Here is a 24,343-nt window from a genome sequence, read left to right as displayed (position 1 = left end):
AGAGGCATAAAAGCAAAAACAAACACACACATAAGTGTTGGTTAAGTGTGTATGTTCATGTGTGTGTGTGTGTGTGTGTGTGTGTGTGTGTGTGTGTGTGATGTATCAGTAATGTCTTCCTGATGATAATTACTAAGTAGTATGATACTTTTTTTTTTTCTGTTGCTGGACAAACGCAATAGATAAATAAATAGCTATATATACAAATAAATAAATGAAGGAATAAATAAACAAAGAAAATGTTTTTTATTTTATTCTATTTATTTCAGGGGACTTTTGTTTTATAATTTCACATTTATTTATTTGTTTATTTATTCATGGAGACTTTTATTTGCTTATGCCACATTTATTTCCCAGCTCTTTTTATATCCATCTGTTATATTCAAATAAGGGGGTGTGGTTATTTGACATATTCAGACCAAAGCAACGGCACCTGAATTCAGTTCATTTATTTATTTATTCATTCATTCATTTATATAGCTATTTATGTATTTATTGACTTTCAGGATTTATATCAAAGCTGTATTTATTTATTTATTTAACACTGATTTAGATGTGGGTCCATAGTTGTGATGTGATTTAGTATTGTGTTTATTGTGTTGTACAATGCTGTGTATATTATATACTGGATTATTGTGTGCTGAGATCTGATATCCAGTTAACGTTTTACCCATTCAGGCTTTTTGCTGAAGTGAAAAATATTTATGTATCTGTTATGACATTTCAGATGTAAAGAAAATGTGGCATTATGGAAGTTATTTATGTTTATTTTCTCCACCTGGCTTCTTATAACTGTAGATATTTAAAGTGTCAACAATCAGATATGTTGTACTTTAGTCTTATAAGACTGAATGTCATGAACAGGCCACCTCTGAATAGGCCCCCCCCCCCAGGCCGGCTGCTCTCCTCTCTCCATGCTGGAAAGACAAAAGGCTTCTTATTTATTTGGAACATGGGATTGACCCAGTTTGGGGTGAGGGCTGGAGGTGACAGGCTGTGAATGATAATACTGTTTCCACCATGCTGTTGGGTTGGTGTTGATGGGTGGGCGTTGTGATACATACTGTCGGTGTGTTAGGTGTGTTAGGTTAAACAGTTTCCACATGTTTTCTGACGAGTGTCTCTGTTTCTGGAGCCAGAATGAACCAGAGACCACAGACTCCAGTCTGAGTCTCAGTGCTACCAATAATGTTTATGTCAGAGTTCAATAATAGTATGTGATAGTAGTTGGAACATAGATTTGAATCTTTATTTGCTTTTAACAGAAACCGCCTTTTTATGCCTTTGCCCCGGCAACAGCCAGAGCCGTATTCTTTTCAGGTTGTCCGATCGTCTGTTCACTCTCATAAACAAGATATCTCAGTAATGTCTTGACAAAGCTTCTTCAAATTTGGCACAAACATTCACCTGGACTCAGCGATGAACTGCTAAGATTTTGGAGGTCAAAGGTCACGGGTCAGTGTGACCTCACAAAACCTTTTTTTAGCCATTACTCATGACTTGACACAGCAATTATGACAAAATTTCACACAAATGGTTCATATTTTCTTTGACTCTGGATGAACAGGGATGTAACCTGAAACTAGTCTGAGTGATTCTAGTTTGTCCTGAAAATATAGAGCCCAAAACAGAAAGGTAACTGTTCTTCATCATGTCTGTGAGGATCCTCAGTCCTCCAGGCCGAGGTCTCTAAGAGCCGTACGAAGCCAGCTGGACCTGCATGCTTGAGGTTCTTGAAGACGTTTCACCTCTCATCTGAAAGTTCCCTTCAGTTCTCCCAGTATATTCCACTTCAGTATTATAGTCCTGGAGAAACCTTTCAGATGAGAGGTGAAACATCTTCAAGTATGTTCTTCAACCCTCCCGATTAGTCATAACCCTGGTCTCCTTTTAGGGACGCCACGGTGTGGAAATAAACTCCGGACAACACCAGTGTTACAGTTCAAGTTCAATTTCAATACTGACTGCCACATATTTGTTTTCTATTTTGTTAGTTTTTCCTCTCTTTCTCTCACACTCACACACACAAACACACTCTGACCCTCTGTCAGAGCTGGACAGGCAATCAGAGGCCAGTTTCACAAAGATATGTCAGACTGGTCTGTAGTGTTGGTCCAGTCTTCTTCTCCGATCAGTCTAATGTTAGTCAGATCATTTCACTAAAATAAAGACTGAGTCATTACCACCTTGCCTCCAGACTAACTCAGGTCTAAGACCAATGTTACCATGGTGACTATCAATGACGCCTGCGCTGACCAGTAGCACACAACAACAAGAAACAGGAAAACATGGCTCATAATTTGTGGTTTGCTAACATTGTTATGGTGAGAGTAAAAGAAAAGGGAAAGAGTTTTTAGACCAAATCGGATTTTTCTTTTTATTGTTTCACTCCTCAAGTAAAACGTCCTTGTAACTGTTGAAGTCTTCCAGTAGACAAACAGCAGAAATCCCACAGCTGTGTACGTGTGCCTGGACTGTACTCACTGGTCTGTGAACATTTTACTGATACGTTCAGTATTAATATACACTGTACAAAAATATAAACACAACACTTTTGTTTTTATTTCCGTCTTATGAGATGAAAAAAATTGATTTTTTCTAAGCGACGTCTTTCATGCAAATCTGGTTCACAAATGTGTTTAAATCTCTGTTAGTGATTAAGATCATCCAACAACCTGACAGGTGTGATATATCAAGGTGCTCATTACACAGCATGATTATTGCACAGGTGTGTCTTGGGCTGGTCACAATAAAAGGCCATTTCAAAATGTGCAATTTTATGACACAACACAAAGTCACAGATGTTGCATGTTTTGAGGCAGCATGCAATTGACACGTTGAATCATTTCAATGTTATTTGTCGGCCCACTTGCAATGCCTTAGCGGCCCACCAGTGGGCCTCGGCCCATAGGTTGGAAACAACTGGCCTAAGAAATTTCCTTTTTCAAAATAAAACAATAAAAGTTGGACTCTTATTGTGACCAGCCTGAAACACACCTGTGTAATAATCATGCATCTTGATATACCCCCCCCCCCCCCCCCCCCACCTCCATAAGTTTAATATGGACTCCTCCCCACAATGTCCCAAATGCAAATTAGAGACACGCAGTCTCACCCATTGTGGTCTTACAGGAAAATTCAGCAATTTTGGCAGATTATAGAGGGTGAAATTAATAAAATTATACCTGTTACTACAGAGTGTAACCCACTATGCATGTTACCTTGGGATATCAAATGCCTCTTTTAATGATTAATATAAAATAAACTCTACAAAATGCAACATTGTGTGCAAGAAAATACATTCTGTTGAACTGTATAACAGATAAAGGTCCATCCGAAACATTTTAGCATGAGGTCACACTTGAATATGTATTTTTGGATTATAAATCACAATGTTTTTTGAAAAATCAATAAACATATTGAAAAACAAAAGTGTTGTGTTTATATTTTTGTAATTTGTGTTTTCTGGTTGGAATTATTGCAAAACAGACCAGCTGTTGCAGTTTAGTTGTATAGAAAGGCAATTTTTAAAGCTGCTCACACGCATGCATTTATTATCCGCAGAGAGCAAACAGTGACAGCATGTTATTCTGCTGTTCATTCAAACCCCCCCCCCCTCTATCCCATCCCCATCCCCATCCCCATCCCCATCCCCCTCCCCTCTCCTCTCATTCTCTCTGTGTATCTCTCCCTCTGCTGGCTAATAATACCTCTGTTCAAGCCTGAGTGTACAGGCCTTTGATGGAGCCGGCCACTCCAGACTGCCGTGCGTCAGCCGTGACGTCAATGCATCCAAACACACAGGGCTCTGTGTGGAGGAGCAGCCTGCTGTGGGAGGGTTAGCCGGGCCCGTTAGCTGCTGCTGCTGCTGCTGCTGCATCCCTGCTGTAGCTTTGATCGGTAGCATAGCACAGTGAATGAGAAAAGACAAGGAAAAAAAAAGAAACACATGAATGGAACGTGCTGGGAGGAGGGGCGTGGGGGGTGGGGGTGGTGGGGGTGGGGGGGTGTACCAGAGAGCTCTCAAAAACTGTCTGCCATTTTCATCCTGATCCAATCTGAAATACAGCTGCTCTTATTGCGTTAATGGTGACATTTTTTTTCTTCATTCAGAGTGTCACTTGATCTGACGAATCTGTTCCACCTGAACCAAATGTTAAAACTTTCCTGCAATACTTCATTCATTTTTTTTTAAATTCCCAGTGTCTCCAAGCGTTTTTGTTTTTTTGTTGTTGTTGTTTGTAATGAACAAATTGAAAATGCATAAGAACGGGTGGATTTAAATGGACCCGCCGATCATGTGTCTGTGTCTGTTGTCCCCGCTCGACCGGCGTGCGAGTTAAACGCTTCCAGGAGAGTATGATGCTGTGTGATCCATCATTCTCACCTTGGGAACAACTGTGAGGTATGAAACACCTCAGCATAAGACAGGAAACAGCTTGACAAAAATCATACACCAGCATCACGACCCTTCTCACCCGAATAACTGCCTCAGAACCAGGAGCTGCGCCCTGGCGGCTTAGTCCTACAAAGGCTTAGTCCTACCTGCAGTGGCCCGGGTTCCAGTCTGACCCATGGCCCTCATGTCATCTGTCATCCTGTCTCTCAGAGACACTGGGGCCTGCTGATGTCACTAATTGACTGACTGACTGACTGACTGACTGACTGACGATATTTCCACCACTGGTCAGCGGAGTGCCAAGCTGCAGTCTCGAGGAGGAGCCTGTCCAATACACTGAGCCTCGCCTCCATTACGGCAAATAAACTACTTTCATTACATGTCTCATTATTACTAGTGGAAGCAGAGGAATAACTAAACATAAGACACACCGAGCAGAGAGAACAGGAGAGAGGGAGGGAGAGAGAGAAGTCATCGGTAATGAGGCTTTGTACTAACGGCTATGACCAATTCAGGGAACCCCGGTGGTTCAACTGGTGGAGTGCATGTTGTTTAGGCTTAGTCCTTCCCCCACGGCAGGTTCGAGTCCGGCCTGTCGCCCTGTGGCAGCGTGTCTCTCTCTCTGTCTCTCTGACAACTACAACTGCCAGATGATGTTGCAGTTATAAAATCAGAATTTGACCATATGCGGTCCAAACAGATACTAGCTTTTGACCTATCTTGTTCTTTTCCAGATCATATTGTTGATTCATGACTCAGTAGAAAAACTGTACTGGTCCGCAGGCCTGTGGTTGGGTGATGGTGGTCTTGGTTTTGATGGATTTGACAAGGGCTTGTGTCTTTGCTGTCAAAGGTTTTCTCCCCAGATTCACATGTAAATAAATAAATAAACTGTTGAAAAAAAAAAAAGCAGGAGCATGTGAAAGTTATTTGTTGATAATTGCTCTAATTTTAGTTCCACTCAGTGAACTATCCAGTTACATCAATAGCTGAGTGTCATAACACACACACGCACAAACACACACCCCTACACACAGGCTCCTTCCTCGGCAGCCGCACGGTTACTAAGAGACTGATTGCAAAGAGGCAGTGTTTCCATGGCAACACTAGTGGCTGACTCATCTTCACTGCAGTGCGTGCTCTTATACGAGCGCACATGTGTCGGCCTGTTTGTGTATCAGTGTTCATTCATGTATCCCCGCACTGTGTTTGAATATGATCGGGGAGAATTATAAATAATGACATATTATCTAAATGTCTTCGGAGCATCATCATCATCATCATCATCATCATCATCATCATCGTCATCCTCACCTCTGAGGAGAGGATGACGATGATGATGTTTCTTCCTCCCTTTGCTGTAAAGCAGTGTATCGCTTTCAGATCCACTGTTGCATCCTGCCTGTTGGTCTTGTCCGAGCAGTGCAGTGCAGAGCTCTGAAGATAGTGCTCCCACCCCCCCTCACCCCCCCTCACCCCCCCTCACCCCCCCTCACCCCCCCTCACCCCTCATCTTAAAGAGACAGTAACCCCAGAAGAATATTATTGTGTCAGTTTCTGGTTGAAACACTGCCTGGGTTTCCGTCACAGTTTTGTGCAACATAGAAACGATTTTTTTTTTTTTTTTTTTAGAAAAGTTAACAAAACACAATAATGAATGGTCTGTGTGATGTTATATGAATAAAGCTGGGTTTTCTACCAAGATGATATCATTCGAGTTAAATGAATCTCAGTTGGAACTGGCTCCTTGGGGCCTGATAGAGCAGGAGCCACAACTTAAATGCATTCATGTTTCCATTACTCGTTGTTAAGTTTGTTAAATTGCACTTAAGCAGGTTAATGGAAACGCAACCACTGTCTCATGGATGCAATATTATTATTATTATTATTGTTTTCCATTAAAAGGAAAAAAATAAAAAAAAAAAGACAAACTTGCAAAACAAATTACACACAAACTACCGTCTGCCAGCAGCTCTGGTAACACTGCCAGCTGTAGAGGTAAATGGTTTTGGATTCATCATATTGCAATAGCTGCCAAAATATTTGCAATATGATTTTGTTTTGCTTATCACGCAGCCCTAATTAAAACCGACATTAAGAACAATCCAGATCAACAACACTGATAATGAGAAATATCATATTTTAATTTAGGAGCCGATTTATCCTTTATAGAAATTTACATACAAGAATATTTCAGTGGCTGTAATTGATATTATTATAACTTTGGCTTTTTGGAGCTTTACAGTGAGTTTCAGTTCAGTGTTTATCTGTTCACCGTTCTGCTTCACTCTCATAGCGTCATTCTCAGAGAAACAGCTGTAAACAGCCTCTGTCCTCTACCTGCTGAGCAGCAGTCAGAGAGCAGCTGCTGAACATAGAGGAGCATTTAGCAGCTAAAGAGCCAGATTTGTCCCTCAGGAGCTGATGGAGACCAAACACAGAGCTAAAAGAGAAGGAACACTGGACTGAGATTCATCAGGTGACACAGACACCACAACACACGGATCATGTTAATCCATAGCTGCTGGATGAGGAGATAAAAAACTGTTGTTAAAGCAGATGATATGTCAGTGTTCAGTTTGTTTCCACGGCCCGCTGTGTTCTGTAACATCCCTATGGGAATATTATGGAGACATAATTCAGGGCTTGTAAAAGTAAATTCACTAAATTAGTCCATAATCCACCTAATCTAACAGGATACTACAGAAGAGACCTGAGAGACACATCTCTCTCCTCTCAGCTGGTGGAGCCAGTGTCTCCTCAGATGTTTCTGTTAGTGTGTGTGAAGGCTCAGAAGGATCAGTGATGAACTGTGATGAGGTTTCATGAGATCAGTGCTGACTATAGAGGAACAACCCACACAGATAGCTCTGCCTTTTCGGTCTGGTCACCACCGGCTTTGTACCACCATAACACACCGCCATGAAGCCAGAGGCCTGAGTGCTGCGGTGAGACACTCTGAATAAAAACACAGCTCCACAGGATAACGACGATGGGCTACAGCAAACAAAACGCCAGCATTTATCCATCCGTCCATCACATGACAGGCAGGGAAGACTGCAGACTGTTGCAGCTGCAACATGGTGGTGTCTTTACTGTTTATTTGGTAGAGCTGTCAGACACTCACACACACACACACACACACACACACACACACACACACACACACACACACAGGCTAGATAAAGCCATGGATGGTAATTGTCCTGCTACATTGTAGAAGCTGTAAAGGAGTGGAGTCCCCTCCCCCTCTATCCATTACAGGGAGTGTTCCTCCTCCTCTTCCTCCTCAGTCTCTGAATTATTGATGCTATAGTATGAGCAAAATGACGTGTTTCTGCTTTTAAATTAGGCTTCGTTTTACACTTCACATTTCTACGCCTGTATTTGTTCATGCGTGCATATACTGTATTTCTGTATTTGCAATGTAAATGCATGAACTCACATTCTGTTCCTATGTGTGTGTTTGCACGTGCACTCGGTTTGCACAAGATCGTGCGACGCCCTGTGTGTTGCACTTGCATGCAGGCTGTCCATGGGTGCTTTGAGCATTGCTTTGTGTGTGTATGTGGGTGTATCTCTTTGTGCCGGAGGGGGTGGGAGGTTGAACAGGCGGTAGGGTTCTATAAATAGAAAGCTCTCCAGCTCTCTGCCTGTTTGGACACAGAGAGAGAGACACACACACACACACAGAAAGAGGAGGCGAGGCAGCGAGCCATGGCGTCACTTCCTTAGCGAGGTGATGCCCATAACAGGACAAACCCCAGGAAGGAGGTTTATGGCAGTGATTCCCTTAAAATGAGGCCACATCTGCTCGTGACCTCACGTCACAGGTGAGTGGGCGTGAGTGATTTCATCTGATAAACTTAGATCCACACAGGTGAAAGAGTCACATTTCACAATATAAGCCAAAGATTGAGGATTCTGGTGAAAAAAAAAATTAAACATTAAACATAACTTTTATCAAATGAAGGATAGAGTCTTGCTGTGTGTGGTTCCATGCAGTTTTCTTCCTCATGATGGTTACTGGTTTGAGATCGGTTGGTCATGACGACCAGTTGGTGTATATGACTGTTAGACACTGTTTGCTCACCAGCTGAAACAGAGTGTGGCTGGTACATAGACTGTAAATAAAGATGGACGTAGCCTCTGTGACGTCACCCACAGGTTTCTGAAGAGCCGTTTTGAAGCTCAGAGTGAGCTGCTCCACTGTAAACATCTTGGCAGTGTCTGACTCCGCCCCTAACTACCAGCTAATCCAAAAAGGAAGTGGTGAAATGGTGTATGGAGCTGAGACATCAGTGCACGCTGGTTTGCGGCAAGCATACGCTCGCCCACCTGTCACTCAAAGAGGCCACACCCTCAATTCTCCATAACTTTAAGTCTTAATAGAATGTAAACAGGTGAGTTATTATAAACAGGTGTCATGAAGGAGGAAATTAGCTCTAGAGATCAGAACTGTTTTTGTACCAGGCTGTAAACATGTTTATTTCTGCTGTAAATAAATTTTAACATGGAAGTTTATGGGGACTGACTCACTGTTGGAGCCAGACTCTAGTGGTCATCAGAGGAACTGATGTTTTTTTTCTTCAGTGTCAGCTGCCACAGAGGTTGATGCTTCGGCAGGTATGGTATCATGGCATAAATGTGGTCCTGGAGACTGTAGTGGAATCTACCACACAGGTGGTCAGTTGGTTGGTTGGTTCAACAGACTTTGCCACCATCACAATCTGCAAGATAGTCACAAAACTTTACAGGTGTGTATTTGAGATGAAAATGAAGGCTGAGCCCTCAGATAGTTGTGGTCTGACCCATTAGCACTGAGTACTCGTAACAATGTAGTACCGAGTACTCATGGGTCTGAACGTCCACATGCTGCGACGGCTGGTCTCTAGTACAGAACTGATTTTCTATTATGTAACATATAGTTGTTTACTTGTTTTTTGAAAATCTTATCATCTAAAATCTATTTTATTGTACTTCGTTGTCAGCTGTCTCATTTTAGAAATGTGTGAGACACTTTAAACTGCACTATCCTGCATGAAAAGTGCTGTACAAACAAAGTTTGATTGATCGATATATTTAAGCTCTCTGTTTCTAGAGAGCAATTAGAAAGAGTAGAAACCAGTCCAATTAGTAAAACCATGAATAAGAAGTATAAATAAAACACATAAATAGTAGAATGTAGGCAGGATAAGAAACAATACACATCCATTAATATGATATACTCAATACTAATCTAATTTTCGTGTCTTGCTGTCAATCAGCAGAGTGTTTGTGTCCCATGCTCTTGACCCCGAGGAGAGGTTGTAATGTTGGTGATGATTATTTTTAATTAGTGTGATTCTGAGAGAAGGGAAATATATCTTTCCTTTAATGAAAAGCTCCATTTAAACCTGAGTAAATGTTAATTCATTATTAATTTATTACTGAAAATTTTTATTTTCCATAAATGTTAAAATTATATTTTTGTCTGCTGACAAATTCCACATTTTTGCACAATCATGTTCTTAGTGTTGAAGGCTGGACTGGAATAAATGTTGAGTAAAACCACCAGGATGATCTGATCATATAGTGTTTACCTGAACTCTACTTGCATATGATCTATTATAAATATCTTCACATCAAATCAATCAGCTTCTTATGCTGAAAAAGAAAATGTGTAGAAATATTCATATGTGGATCGAACTGTATCGATGGATGTAGAACAGAAATGAACAGTTTAGTAACAAAATAAATAGTTATCATTTAGCAAATACATAAAAAACAGCCACCAACACATTAAAATGAAGCATAAATAACAGTGTATGTCTGTACACACACCTGCAGTACAGTCTGAAAATCAGCTTGTTTGGTGAAAACAACCAGACTTTACTCCTCTGGATGTTCAGTACTGTACAGCGGCTCTGACAGCTCAACACTTCACTTTAAGAAAGCACATGCTGATAGAGTTCTGCAGGAATGAGTCCTAAAACCAGAAATAACTCTGCATTTTAGCACTTCCTGTTCCCTGGTCCTGAAGTCTCTGGGTTTCTGGTTCGATGACTAAAATAAGATCTGTGTTTAACACGAGCTCAAGACATTTTCATGTTTAATTCTACAACATAAAATACGTCAGTAAATACCCCTGTCCTGATTTCTTTTGGCTGGTTGCTAAATGAGACTACAGAGGTTGTCGGGGACGTTAAACGTCATCACGTTGAACATGAAAACTGATCTACTCTGCAGTCCACCTTTACCTTCACAGCCTCGTTGTGTTTATACAAACTGTTATTAACTGTGTCAGAGGAAAGGCTTCTGTAGAAGAGATCAGAGCTGAATCAAACTCCAGCTTTTTACTTCCTGCTTCAAAATCAGTAGTGTTAATTAGTAAAGATGATCCTGCTGAACAAAACCTCTCAGGATCCTAAACTGTTGTTTATATTAATAATCCAAAAGACAATAGAAAAATCTCATTGGCTTTTAGTGGAGGGAACCAGGGTGATGCTAACTTCAGGGTTGCTCATCCCTGCAGCACTCTATGAGCACCCATGAATTTGGGGGGTGGAGCTTCTGAAGGAGCACTGAGGGGAGGGGTGTATTTATTTTGCTGTTGAGTTCAAATATCAACAGTCTTTCTCCAGAATTACTGACTCTATCTTTAATAAAAACACTTTTTTTGCCTGTAGCTTCATATTTTGGCAGGATAACGAAGCAGAGTGTTTAATTTCCACTCTATCTCTATTGGTCAAGACCCGATACTAAGAATACTCCAAATTATTCTAAATTGATACATGATGCATCTTAAAACATGTCTTTTTAATTATATTGAAAAGTGAATAATACATTTTTTTCATGCCATTAGTGTTATTTTCTTAGTTTTTTTAAAACAGAAAGTCAAGTTATGTATTTGCAGGCATCAAATCACTCAATGGCCTTAAATTTGAACCCTACAAATTTTATGATGACGAAGGCCAGACCAGGCTAGGAGCTGGTTTTAAATGTGAGAAGAAGGGGAAAGAGAAGTTCTACTGAATATAAAATTGTTGATGTAGGATGGAAAAATATCGTTAGTTTTTCCATTAACAAGTAATTTCCTAAAGTTTACTTTGTCTTTGAGCTGCTTACTACTTGATCTACTTAACTGTGTAGCCTGTAGTTTTATTTGGATGTAAATAAACAGTATTTACAGTAGGGCTGCATACTATATAAAAAATATCATATAGCGATTATTTTTGGCAGATTGCGGTTGTTTTTTTCATTTTATTTTCACTTAAAAAAATATAATAATGATGATGTGATTTTTGTCGGTCTTGTACCAAACAAACATGTTCCCTTACATCTGGAGAAAATGATTTGTAGGCCAGGGCGGCTCCGTAGCGCCACAACACTTATGGCGCTAACACTGCTCAACAATATGACACATTTGACCTTTATCAAATAAATGCAGCTCCTGTTATTTGGATATTGCACTTGTCCGCATTTTGATTTCAATTATATTTACATTGATTGTGCAGCCCTAGTTGACAGTATTACAAAGTCCTCTTTGTTTTGTAAGGGTTGTTGTGTCCCCACCAACGAGAACAAACCTACACACTGGACATGTTTCAGAGTCTCCACTCCCAGATCTAAACACACTATATTTACAGTGTGTCAGAGATGTGTGTGTGTGTGTGTGTGGTGTGTGGGGGGATACACTCAGGTCATCTCCTGCTGGTTGACACCAACATGAGGCAGGAGTTCAGTGAACTTGCAGCGTTTTTTTGTTTGGATCAGCTGACATGTCCTGTCAGTTACAAGTAAAATGTCCATATTTCACATATTACACATACATGGGGCAATGTGACCCCCCCCCCCCCCCCCCCTCCGCTACACCCCCCCCCCCCCCCATCTTCCTCCTCCATACCCATCCCCTGTGCAGCATCCAGTGACAGACATATTCCCGTTGGGCTGGCTGCAGTCACACAGGTGAAGCAGTTACCTGTGCCGGGCTGCAGAGCAGAGCAGAGCTGCTCAGGTTACATAAGAAGCAGACAGAGCTCTGAGCTCAGCTGCTCCAGCTGCCTCATCCTATCTCTTTAAATGAGAGGAGCTGCTCCGCGCTGCGTGTGTGTGAGTGTGTGTGTGTGTGTGTTTGGAGGAGAAATTACGAGACAGAGAGGGCCACTCTGTTGTGGAAGAGGACGAGGCGGCAGAAAACACAACAGAGAGGCTGTTCAGCTCGGCTTTGCAGGGGCTTTTTCCGGAGCAGGTCGTGTACCGGTTCTCCACCCTGAGCTGGACTGATTCTGGTTCTGGACTCGGCCGCTCTTCGTGTATGTATGGGCTCGGCAGGCGCATCTCTCGCCTCCCGATAGGACATAACGGGCAGGGCAGCCTCCTAATAATTATTTATTTCGCCCTCTCTGCGCCGCAACATTGGGAGAAACGTGATCGAGAGGCAGCAGCGGCAGCAGCGCGCTGATCATGGATTAATGTCCGAGTGAATTTTCATCTGAGAGGTAAGAGATGCTGCGAAAAACAGGCCGGGCGCGGAGGCTGTGTCCATGGGTGCAGTGTGTGTGTGCGTGTGTACGTGTGTGTGTTTGTGTGTGTGTGTGTGTGTCTGTGCTTGTGATGGATGACGGGGTGTTGGGATATGGCAGCAGCATCCACACTGCGGCTCCTCCGCTCAGACGAGGCGGAGGAGACTGCGGAGGGAGCGGGGAGATGATGTGGGTGCACGGCGCTGGGTGTTCCGGCTCTTTGTGTGCGCGGTGCGGCCTGTGGGAGACGGCGCTGATCAGCCGCATCGAGCTGCGTATTATTAACAAACACAATGACGCCAGCGTCTGTCAGTGACGCAACCTCTTCCCTTCTCATCTGTGCAGCAGCAGCAGCAGCAGCAGAAGAAGAAAAGTGGTTCTCTCCTCCACACGGTTCTTCTCAGAGATTGTGTTCTGTCCTGGTTCCACCCTGATGCTCTGTCAGCTGTTCTCAGTCTCTGTAGCCTCTAACGTTAATGACTGTAGGGACTCAGACCCATTTTTATTAAGCGGCGCTGAGGCTGGAAAATCATCAGTGTGTTTGAAACTTTTAGATTCCCTGCAGAACAGAAAAGCTGTGGATATGATCAATGTTTGGTTGCAAAGCATGGGTTTTTTTTTTTTTTTTTGGGGTGGGGGGTAGCTACACTTCCCATAATGCAACTAGTCTGGAAACTGAGATAACCCTGACGACATCACTATGACATCAACACACTTGACAAAGCTTCTACATGAGGGAGGTAGATCCAACATGGCAACCGATATCTATAGGCTGTGTAAGGAGGAGATGGAAGGTGTGACCAAGTGTTACTGGCACTGTTAGTGTTTGGAAATAAATAATAACCATGTGAACAAACTAACAGACTTTGCAAAGCAAACTTTCTCCATGAGGCTGACACATGCATTTAGCTTAGCATAGCTAACCAACTGTCAACACACCTAAAAACCAAAGACACTGTTGCATCAACTAAGAGCCAAAGACGGTTCCCTGCAGTGACTCCAGAGATCCAGAGGAAACGTTTAATGCTGATATTGAGAAAGTAGTTCACCTCCTTTAAAACAAAACATCTCCGATACCACGGAAGCCATCGCCTCAGTGTGTGTGAAGAGCTGTGGTGATTTCAGTGAGTCTAAATGAGGAAAGTGTGAAAAAGGATCCCAGAGCATCAGAGAGGTGATGTTGCTGAGCACTACAGCAGAGGATGGACTGTACCTCTGTGTGGAGAAGGCAGTGCTGCATGTTGCTACTGTGCACAGAGCAGGTGTAAGCTGGACCAGGTACCGTCCAGTTATCAGATATCTTGACAGGGAGAAGGTGACAGAGGGACTCTAACAAACCATACCCTACGTTAAGTTTATGTTGTATTAATGTAAACAGTTCTCGTCTTGTGATGTAGAAATTTTCCCAACATAGCAAAACCAATTGTACCCAAGCTTGAACTCCCTCCCTCCCTAGCAGAGATAAACAGGAGAAGACGATGCCATACAGAGACCATCAAATACTTAATATGTAGTGGGGAAGTCCAGAGTTCAACAACAAACAAAAATGTAGTAAGTTACAATATATAACATCCCTGTCACATATTGCACAGATGGCATGGTCAGAAGACAGAGTTATGTAAAGATGATGTGCATGGAGTTTCAACACCATTAGGCATAAGGAGAATTTGACAGCAGGTAAGTCTGGACCTGAGCCCCGGTTCACCACCAAATACTGGGTCCCAGTTAAAGGCAGGTGATGTGCTTGAGCTACGAGGCCACACGTGAACATCAAGTTATGGTGAGATAAGACAATAAGAACAGGAATCCTACACTTAGTGCATGGGGCCCTAAAATAAATTAATAAATATAAACAGACAGACAAAAAATAAAGTAATAAATATATGTGCAGTGAAAAACGCATGTGTACCAAGCAGTCTTTACATAGTCCAGTAAAGGTGTCCATATTTACCCAAAGTAACTCTGTGAACCCTTCAGAGAAAATCTAATCTTCTCTAGCTTATTGTGATATAACACATACGAGAAAATAATTTTTACAAGAAACATATTTATGCAATAGTGATGAAAAATGTTTGGAGATGTCAGTTGGGGATCAAGTTCATTTTCCTCATGGCCCACATGATTGAGCTGGAGCTTGTGTGCTCTCAAACAGATTTAGAGTATGAGGTTTCAGGGGGAGGATGCTGGATCGTCTTGTTTTTAAATGTGAACAATCAGTTCGCGTCTCGTGTTTTTGGACCTAGCTCCAGATGACCAGAAGCATCGCAGGCGTCCATGATTCATATTTTACTCAGGTTTGGTTTTAAACCCACCTCAGCACTGTTTGCTGTCAGACACCTGGAGATTTATGAGTCTTGAATCCGACACATGGACGAACTCTGCAGTTGAGGATTAACGGTTGATGTCATTTGATTTAAAATTGTTGTATTCTGTTGATCACAAAATCATTTCAACCAGGAGAGACTAATAAAGGAACAAAATAATACGAGAACTTTGAAGTAAAATGGAACTTATTGTGAACAGAGTGAATAGAATTTGGCACTTAGACCCTGGCAGGATGTGGATCACCATGGAAAGCAGTCCATACGTTTAAGGTCCTTCCAATTAGATGAGACTTCACTCGGAGCCCAGACACCAGCGGTAGTGGTAATGAGCAATGGAGGCATGGGAATGTCTTCATGAAAAGGAAGCTTCTGATTGGATGGTTTGATTGGAGATGGTCGGGCAACCGAGATGAGGTGGTGAAGGGGTGGAGGTGGGTGCAGAATGACAGCAGAGAGAGAGACACTTTTAAGGTTTGACAGCTTACAAGTGATTGGCTGAAGGCCAGTGTGTCAGGTTGTGATTGGATGAAGACGAGAATGAGCTGGTGGAGCTTAAAGAGAGAGCTGGAAACGGTGCTTTTGACTTACAGAGTGAGCTTTGCTTTAAAGGTTCCAGAGAATAGGACCAGTTCAGAACCCAGTATGTGACCGGACCGTGTGTGGTCAATGTTTTATAACTATTTTATGTAACTATTTTCAGTGGAAATTAGCTAAAGTTGCTGCAAAAGTCGCTAATTGTTGGTAGGTGATGTAATATGTTAATTAGCATATTCACAATGTCATTGTGTCATATCTGCATTTAGCTGAATTCACAATAAAGCTGTTCTAACTGACATGTTTTTCTGTTTCGGTTGTCAGACAACAGCAGTGACTGAAATGTGGCCCATTAACACTTTTGAAAGAGCCAATATGAAAAGTCTTTGGAGCTTATTTAAAGATCCTCCAGGCATGTTTTAAACTCTCTAAAAATCCTCTGCTATGATTCATATTTTTAACTTGGTTTTCACACATTAAATCGGGTCTGAAGCTCATTTCCTCTTACTTCCTGATTGAGAAATGTGGATCAGGCCTTGAGCCCCGCCCACCACCTGCTGTCTCCAGGTGGACAGGTGAAAGAGCAGAGAGTATCAAGATGGTTAGAGGAGGAAACATCAGAGAGACTCAGCCACATGTTTGAGCCTCAGTCAGACCCAGACTCAGAGGAGGAGTCTGAGACCAGAACCAGAGACTAGCAGACGGATCAGAACACTTAGCGTAGTTAGCATCTTTTATCTGTTTATGTTGTTTGTTAGCTTGTAACTGGCAGTGGCTGACACAGTGTTAGTTGTTGTGCTAACGCTAACTCTCTCTCTCTGTACTGACAAGGTTTCAGGTTGATTTAGCCCCACCCCCTGTCCCCACAAGTTGACAGGATTGGTTCCTTAGGTTTGTGACGTAGAAATTTTCCCAACATAGCAAAACCAATTGTACCCAAGCTTGAACTCCCTCCCTCCCTAGCAGAGATAAACAGGAGAAGACGATGCCATACAGAGACCATCAAATACTTAATATGTAGTGGGGAAGTCCAGAGTTCAACAACAAACAAAAATGTAGTAAGTTACAATATATAACATCCCTGTCACATATTGCACAGATGGCATGGTCAGAAGACAGAGTTATGTAAAGATGATGTGCATGGAGTTTCAACACCATTAGGCATAAGGAGAATTTGACAGCAGGTAAGTCTGGACCTGAGCCCCGGTTCACCACCAAATACTGGGTCCCAGTTAAAGGCAGGTGATGTGCTTGAGCTACGAGGCCACACGTGAACATCAAGTTATGGTGAGATAAGACAATAAGAACAGGAATCCTACACTTAGTGCATGGGGCCCTAAAATAAATTAATAAATATAAACAGACAGACAAAAAATAAAGTAATAAATATATGTGCAGTGAAAAACGCATGTGTACCAAGCAGTCTTTACATAGTCCAGTAAAGGTGTCCATATTTACCCAAAGTAACTCTGTGAACCCTTCAGAGAAAATCTAATCTTCTCTAGCTTATTGTGATATAACACATACGAGAAAATAATTTTTACAAGAAACATATTTATGCAATAGTGATGAAAAATGTTTGGAGATGTCAGTTGGGGATCAAGTTCATTTTCCTCATGGCCCACATGATTGAGCTGGAGCTTGTGTGCTCTCAAACAGATTTAGAGTATGAGGTTTCAGGGGGAGGATGCTGGATCGTCTTGTTTTTAAATGTGAACAATCAGTTCGCGTCTCGTGTTTTTGGACCTAGCTCCAGATGACCAGAAGCATCGCAGGCGTCCATGATTCATATTTTACTCAGGTTTGGTTTTAAACCCACCTCAGCACTGTTTGCTGTCAGACACCTGGAGATTTATGAGTCTTGAATCCGACACATGGACGAACTCTGCAGTTGAGGATTAACGGTTGATGTCATTTGATTTAAAATTGTTGTATTCTGTTGATCACAAAATCATTTCAACCAGGAGAGACTAATAAAGGAACAAAATAATACGAGAACTTTGAAGTAAAATGGAACTTATTGTGAACAGAGTGAATAGAATTTGGCACTTAGACCCTGGCAGGATGTGGATCACCATGGAAAGCAGTCCATACGTTTAAGGTCCTTCCAATTAGATGAGACTTCACTCGGAGCCCAGACACCAGCGGTAGTGGTAATGAGCAATGGAGGCATGGGAATGTCTTCATGAAAAGGAAGCTTCTGATTGGATGGTTTGATTGGAGATGGTCGGGCAACCGAGATGAGGTGGTGAAGGGGTGGAGGTGGGTGCAGAATGACAGCAGAGAGAGAGACACTTTTAAGGTTTGACAGCTTACAAGTGATTGGCTGAAGGCCAGTGTGTCAGGTTGTGATTGGATGAAGACGAGAATGAGCTGGTGGAGCTTAAAGAGAGAGCTGGAAACGGTGCTTTTGACTTACAGAGTGAGCTTTGCTTTAAAGGTTCCAGAGAATAGGACCAGTTCAGAACCCAGTATGTGACCGGACCGTGTGTGGTCAATGTTTTATAACTATTTTATGTAACTATTTTCAGTGGAAATTAGCTAAAGTTGCTGCAAAAGTCGCTAATTGTTGGTAGGTGATGTAATATGTTAATTAGCATATTCACAATGTCATTGTGTCATATCTGCATTTAGCTGAATTCACAATAAAGCTGTTCTAACTGACATGTTTTTCTGTTTCGGTTGTCAGACAACAGCAGTGACTGAAATGTGGCCCATTAACACTTTTGAAAGAGCCAATATGAAAAGTCTTTGGAGCTTATTTAAAGATCCTCCAGGCATGTTTTAAACTCTCTAAAAATCCTCTGCTATGATTCATATTTTTAACTTGGTTTTCACACATTAAATCGGGTCTGAAGCTCATTTCCTCTTACTTCCTGATTGAGAAATGTGGATCAGGCCTTGAGCCCCGCCCACCACCTGCTGTCTCCAGGTGGACAGGTGAAAGAGCAGAGAGTATCAAGATGGTTAGAGGAGGAAACATCAGAGAGACTCAGCCACATGTTTGAGCCTCAGTCAGACCCAGACTCAGAGGAGGAGTCTGAGACCAGAACCAGAGACTAGCAGACGGATCAGAACACTTAGCGTAGTTAGCATCTTTTATCTGTTTATGTTGTTTGTTAGCTTGTAACTGGCAGTGGCTGACACAGTGTTAGTTGTTGTGCTAACGCTAACTCTCTCTCTCTGTACTGACAAGGTTTCAGGTTGATTTAGCCCCACCCCCTGTCCCCACAAGTTGACAGGATTGGTTCCTTAGGTTTGTGACGTATGAAACCCTGGCTGTCTGAATCTGTGTTTATGAGACTGTCATTGGTTCACTGCAGTTCAAGGTGGAAACACTCAGTCATGGAGTTGATGATTATTTCTCTCATCAAATGTCTGTATTATATAAAAACATCATATGGATGTTAACAAGGTTAAATACTTGATTTCATCAGAGGGTCTTCAAAGATCCCTTATTGCACATGGATAAAGCAGACGGTCCATAGTTCATCTGTGCAGCAGCTTATTACCACACATTGCTAGGTGTTTTTTCAGGCGACCTCTAGTGGTCATAATCTTCATGATGGAAGCAAAGGAGGAAGTCAGGTGATGTAGTATAAAGAGAGATAAAGTTCAAGTTAGGAAGACGCTGGGTCAACAAAACGCAGGACTTTCACAAAGGAGACCAGTGTTGGTTTTATTCTCGACCGTTCCACAACCTTAACCACATAGTTATAACCATGACGACGAAGGTCTCAAACCTTAACAAAGAATTTATTTTAACCCGAACTATAATCTTTTCCTAAACCTCACCAAACCGGCATTGTTCCATGACGGCCATTATTTCATGAGACACTCTTACAGGTCGTATCATGATTTAGGGACAAACAGCGTATGTGGTCATTCAGGACTTCATGAAACAAGCTGCAACTTTATGTCTGTGCTGTTAAAACAGATCTAAACTGCTTTATAAATGTGGATGATAAAAACCATAGAGACCAGCTGTGAAACAGTGCAGCAGGATCCTGTGTGTTAGAACACAGCTGAATAAACCTTCAGTGTGTTAGAGGCAAAAGGTGAAGGTGTGTGAAGATAGCATATCCTATTTACTGTCACTTATTGTTAGTGATACAATCTGTTAGGAGTATAATGACTTCTTACCACCATAATAAAGAAGTGCTGAGTTTAGAGAGGAGGAGGCTTAAAAGCACCTTTAAGATAAATGTTTAAGATTATAGAATTTTATACCCCATATTTAGAGGATTAGTTGTTTTTTAAAATCTAATTATATTTTCATTTCTTTATTTGCACAATTAAACAAAATACACAGAGAATATCAAGTATAAATAATATACAGTGCAGGGAGAGGCAGAAAACCCAAATGGGCTTATTTGAAGCTTCCGCCTAATTAATGTTATTATTGAACAATATTAAAGAACAGAAGAATTGACAATAGAAGATAATACTAGACTACCTAAAGGTGATAGCAAACTAATACAAGCAAAAATACTATAGTAAAAACAACAATAATATCCAAATAAAAACAAGAAAATATGAAGTGAGTTTCTAATGGGGTACATCCAAATCATTTCTAAAAGGTTTTATCATCTTGAAAACATAAAAAAAATAAACAAGAGAAATCCATTTGAAAATGTTAAATAATAATATTTGTAGATCCTGTATCGCTGAGTCGTTTACAGGAATTCATTTTCAATAAAACCAGGAATTTTGTTCTAATTTAGATGAAAGATATTATAACTACATTTGAATGTAAAATTAACCACGTATCTTTTATAACTCACAGTTTCTTTGATTGTTTACTTTTACTGTTAATATTAACATATATTTATTTACCACATATAAACCTATATGATGTTTAGATACGCATTATCATCATATACAGTATCTATCGAAAAATCTGTTTGTTGGTTGATGTTGTTCAGTTAAGAAGAACTGTAGGTTAACTAGTACTCATCATGACTGTTACAGTGAATTACAGTTAAAGTATCTTTAAAGTTGAAAACACCCCCCCCCCACCCCCACTGCATGAAACTACAATATGTATATAGCGGTGTAAACACTGAGACTCTGCTGGGGAAAATACTGAACATGATGTGGTTGAACTGCCATTTGTCTGGTGACTGTTTTATATTTAATAATGTTCATGTGTGAGAAACAGGAAGTGATCATATGTTTTTCCTCAGAGCTGGAATTGTGCATGTGTGGACTGTGGTGTCACAAAAACTAATGGCAGTGTTTTAGTCGAGTCACTAAACCCCAAGTCTGTGCCAAGTCTCGAGTCCCCAGTGTCCTCAAGTGAACAAGATTGATTCTGAGCAGGGTTTGAATTATGGGGGGGGGGGGGGGTCGGAGTCTGACCCCCCTGATTAAGACTTAGACCCCCCCAAAAAAGAAGTAACAAACAACAGTTAAGGGGGGTTGAAACATTTATATATTCTACCTGCCTGTAATTGTAAATATTACAATATATTTACCATATTCATGTCTATCTGAGCTCCTGCTTTAGTTTATTAGCTCGGTTATTATGTCACTTTAATAGTATTTTGTGTGGCTCTGGTGTTTTGGTTTGTCTTTTACCTTTTTGGCTGAACCACAACAGCAGGTTGGCAAATGGCATAATGGCAAATGTCACTGACTGACTGAGTGATCATATTTCCACCATTGGTCAGCCATATGCCATGTGAGAGGAAATATTGCACTTTCTACTCCACTACAGTTATGTGAAAGCTTTAGATTAACAAGCAAGATACTGTAAGGACTGTAACATCTCAGTTCACTGAAGCACGGGTCTGCGCTGTACTGGGTTCTCTTTCACCCTGGAGAAAAAGTTGACCCCCCCTGACTGTCGCTGTATAATTTACCAAGTCCAAGTCACCAAAAGAGAGTCCAAGTCCAGTCCCCATTACCTGAGTCTGAGTCCCTGTCCAAGTCATCAAGGTTGAGTCTGAGTCAAGTCCCAAAATGGGCTCCAGTGCTCTGCTCTGACACAAAGAGCTGTCGCACAAATTTGCGCTGGACTTGCGACGGAGTCCTGGACTGGAGTACTACTACACTGGTGGACGGTATCTGCTAGCTAAACAAATAAGGAATGAGTGGCAGCAGAGATCTGCTTTCATCTCTTAGTCTTTCTGTCAACAAGCTGACACAAGGTACTGGTCCAGGATTCATGAAGCTTCAGTGTCGTGTTTTCAGTGAGTCTTGGTTGAAGGCCTCAGTACTGAACTGATGATTGATTCTGGTGCCAGAGGTCAAAAGATACACCTGATAAATGTTAAGTTTCGTTGGTAAAAACCAATTCCTCGCTCAGATCATAATGATTGAAACACCCGTTTCAGGGGCCACATCATTCGGGGGGGTGGTCTACAAAGGTTTGGCCCTTCTTAGCCATCGTAGATCCTCTACTGAGGATTTTTGCTTTGTGTCATCAGCTGTTCCCGCCCTTACTGTTGCCTAGCATCCTTGAGAACACAGAACTTTTTTTCACAAAAACTTGAGGTTTTGAGGCCCATGGTTTTAACGGTTGAACTGAGCTGAAACCCAATACTTACATTCAACATTGTAATCCTCAGGCTCTCTGTCAGTGTTGCTGCCATATTATTTTCCTTACCAGTGTGCAATGAATCTTGGGATAGGTTGGGCGAAAGTGGATCTTTCATGGTCCAGGAAAGAAGGATGCATTTGAAGGAGCCTTTGAAATGGGACAGTCTTGCCGCAGTGATGCAATCAGTCTTCAAACGCAACCTCTGTAGGATGAGACCCCTGAATTGGGACTCAGCTAATGAATCAGTTAGCCTGGTTAACATGGCCGAGGTGAGAAGGACTCCATGTATTCATGCTTAATATCAGGGAAAGGAAGAAACCAGACTTTCCTACCTCATCTTGAATGGGGGGGGGGGGGGGGGGGGGGGGGGGTGATTTCACTTCATAACATATGAAGTGAAATCAAATTAGAAGTTAAGTGAGGGGGCTTCATTATAGGTGAGCATAGGTGAGATGAAGCCTGCAGACAGAGCAGATTCCCAGCTTCCTTGGGTCCAGACGCTGAACTTTAAACTGCTCCAGATGGTCAGGTCACAACCTTTCATCTTCTCTGCAGATCCTCTCAGGCTCTGTCAGTGTGGATGGAGACATCAGTGGACAGACGTTTTCAGGTCCCTCCAGATGTTGGATTAGGTTCAAGTCAGGACTCTGACTAAGCCACTTAAGGATATTCACAGAGTTGTCCCTAAGGCCGGCCTCACACCAAACGACTTTTCAAGTGATCTCACTGTCACACACTAATTTCCAATGTCAGAATAAAATGATGAGCGTTGTTGAGTTGTGGCGCATTCCCATCATCTTGATAGTCTGAGCTGTATTACGTCAGTTTTTATTTCATCTTGACATTTGAAAGTAGGTGCATGATTGGAAATACTCTCAAAAGAATTTAGTCTTGTAAAAAGTCTTTACAGAATCTTATAGTGTGAGACTAAGAAGTTATAGTCTCATAGTAGATGGTGGGAATAAGCCATTCCTGTGTTAGGGTCATTGTCCTGATGGAGGGTGAACCTTCAGCCCAGACTGAGGTCCTGAGCTCTTGACCAGGTTTTTATTCAGGATTTCTGTGTTTAAAACCCGACGTAGACATCAGACCCACAGACATTGTCTTGCTCACATGCTCTAAAACACTGGAACAAATGTTCCAGCAGATATTATTTTGATGAATTCACCACATTTAAATTCCAACAGTATATTTTTCCTGAAATAGTCTCACAGTGTAATTGGTGGTAGTTTTGGTTTGGCTTGTATCCTCTTCAGTGGCAGAGACACTGAGTGAACCAGCAGAGCTCTGAAGGTGTTCAGTGGATTGCGGGTTGACTCTCAGGAACTTGAAGGGGTTCTGCTGGGATGTTTCTGATGGTCTCTGTGGAGTTATGTGTCTGTACTGGTCTCATATTAGAGCAGGACTCTCACCATCACTGTTTGTACCTGTTGGTCAAACATTTTACTCAGTAACGTTCAGGTAAACAGGTGAATTTATTCCTTATATTACAGCCCGACATTTATCGGTTGGCTGATATTGACCTATAACTGATATATCAGTATCGGCACATAGCGCTGATATGAATACTTTTATTAAGAAGCAATAATACAGTGGAAATGCTCAGGTCAAGTAAAGTTGTATAGGCAGCATTTTATGTATATTGGATCCTTTGTTTTCATTCAAGTTAAATACATATATACATATTTGTTCTTATGTTTTAAATTTTTTTTGTTTGTAGTTATTTACTTTTATGGTTGTTTTATTTAATTCCCAGTGAAGTTTACCGTTTCAGTGTACTGACGTCATTTTGGACAATAACGTTAATTGTTGAACTGTAAAATATCCTGCTTTCATTACATATCTTTTTTAACAAGCGTTTATACATATATATCGGCCGATATATCGATATCGACATTTTTTTTACTCGCTAATATCGATATCCCAAAAATCCAATGTTGGTCATGCTCTATGGTCGTATTAACAACAACAGCAGCATCTGTCATGATCTGCTGTTTGAAACACCCGTTTCAGGGCCACATCATTCGGGGGGGTGGTC

General features: G+C 41.5%; 1 protein-coding gene across 1 annotated transcript in view; it reads left to right on the top strand.

The window, feature by feature from the left end:
• The first annotated feature begins 12,380 nt into the window (after positions 1-12,380).
• fbxl16 (F-box and leucine-rich repeat protein 16) overlaps positions 12,381-24,343 on the top strand; it is a 39,865-nt gene continuing 27,902 nt past the window's right edge. The window contains exon 1 of the mRNA XM_056402299.1: positions 12,381-12,879. The gene's annotated coding sequence lies outside the window, so the exon portion shown is untranslated. The remainder of the gene's footprint in view (positions 12,880-24,343) is intronic.

This window comes from Seriola aureovittata, chromosome 17 (genome assembly GCF_021018895.1).
Source record: "Seriola aureovittata isolate HTS-2021-v1 ecotype China chromosome 17, ASM2101889v1, whole genome shotgun sequence".
Lineage (NCBI taxonomy): Eukaryota > Metazoa > Chordata > Actinopteri > Carangiformes > Carangidae > Seriola > Seriola aureovittata.
The sequence above is the reverse complement of the archived record's forward strand: the minus strand, read 5'-3'. Positions and strand labels throughout refer to the sequence as shown.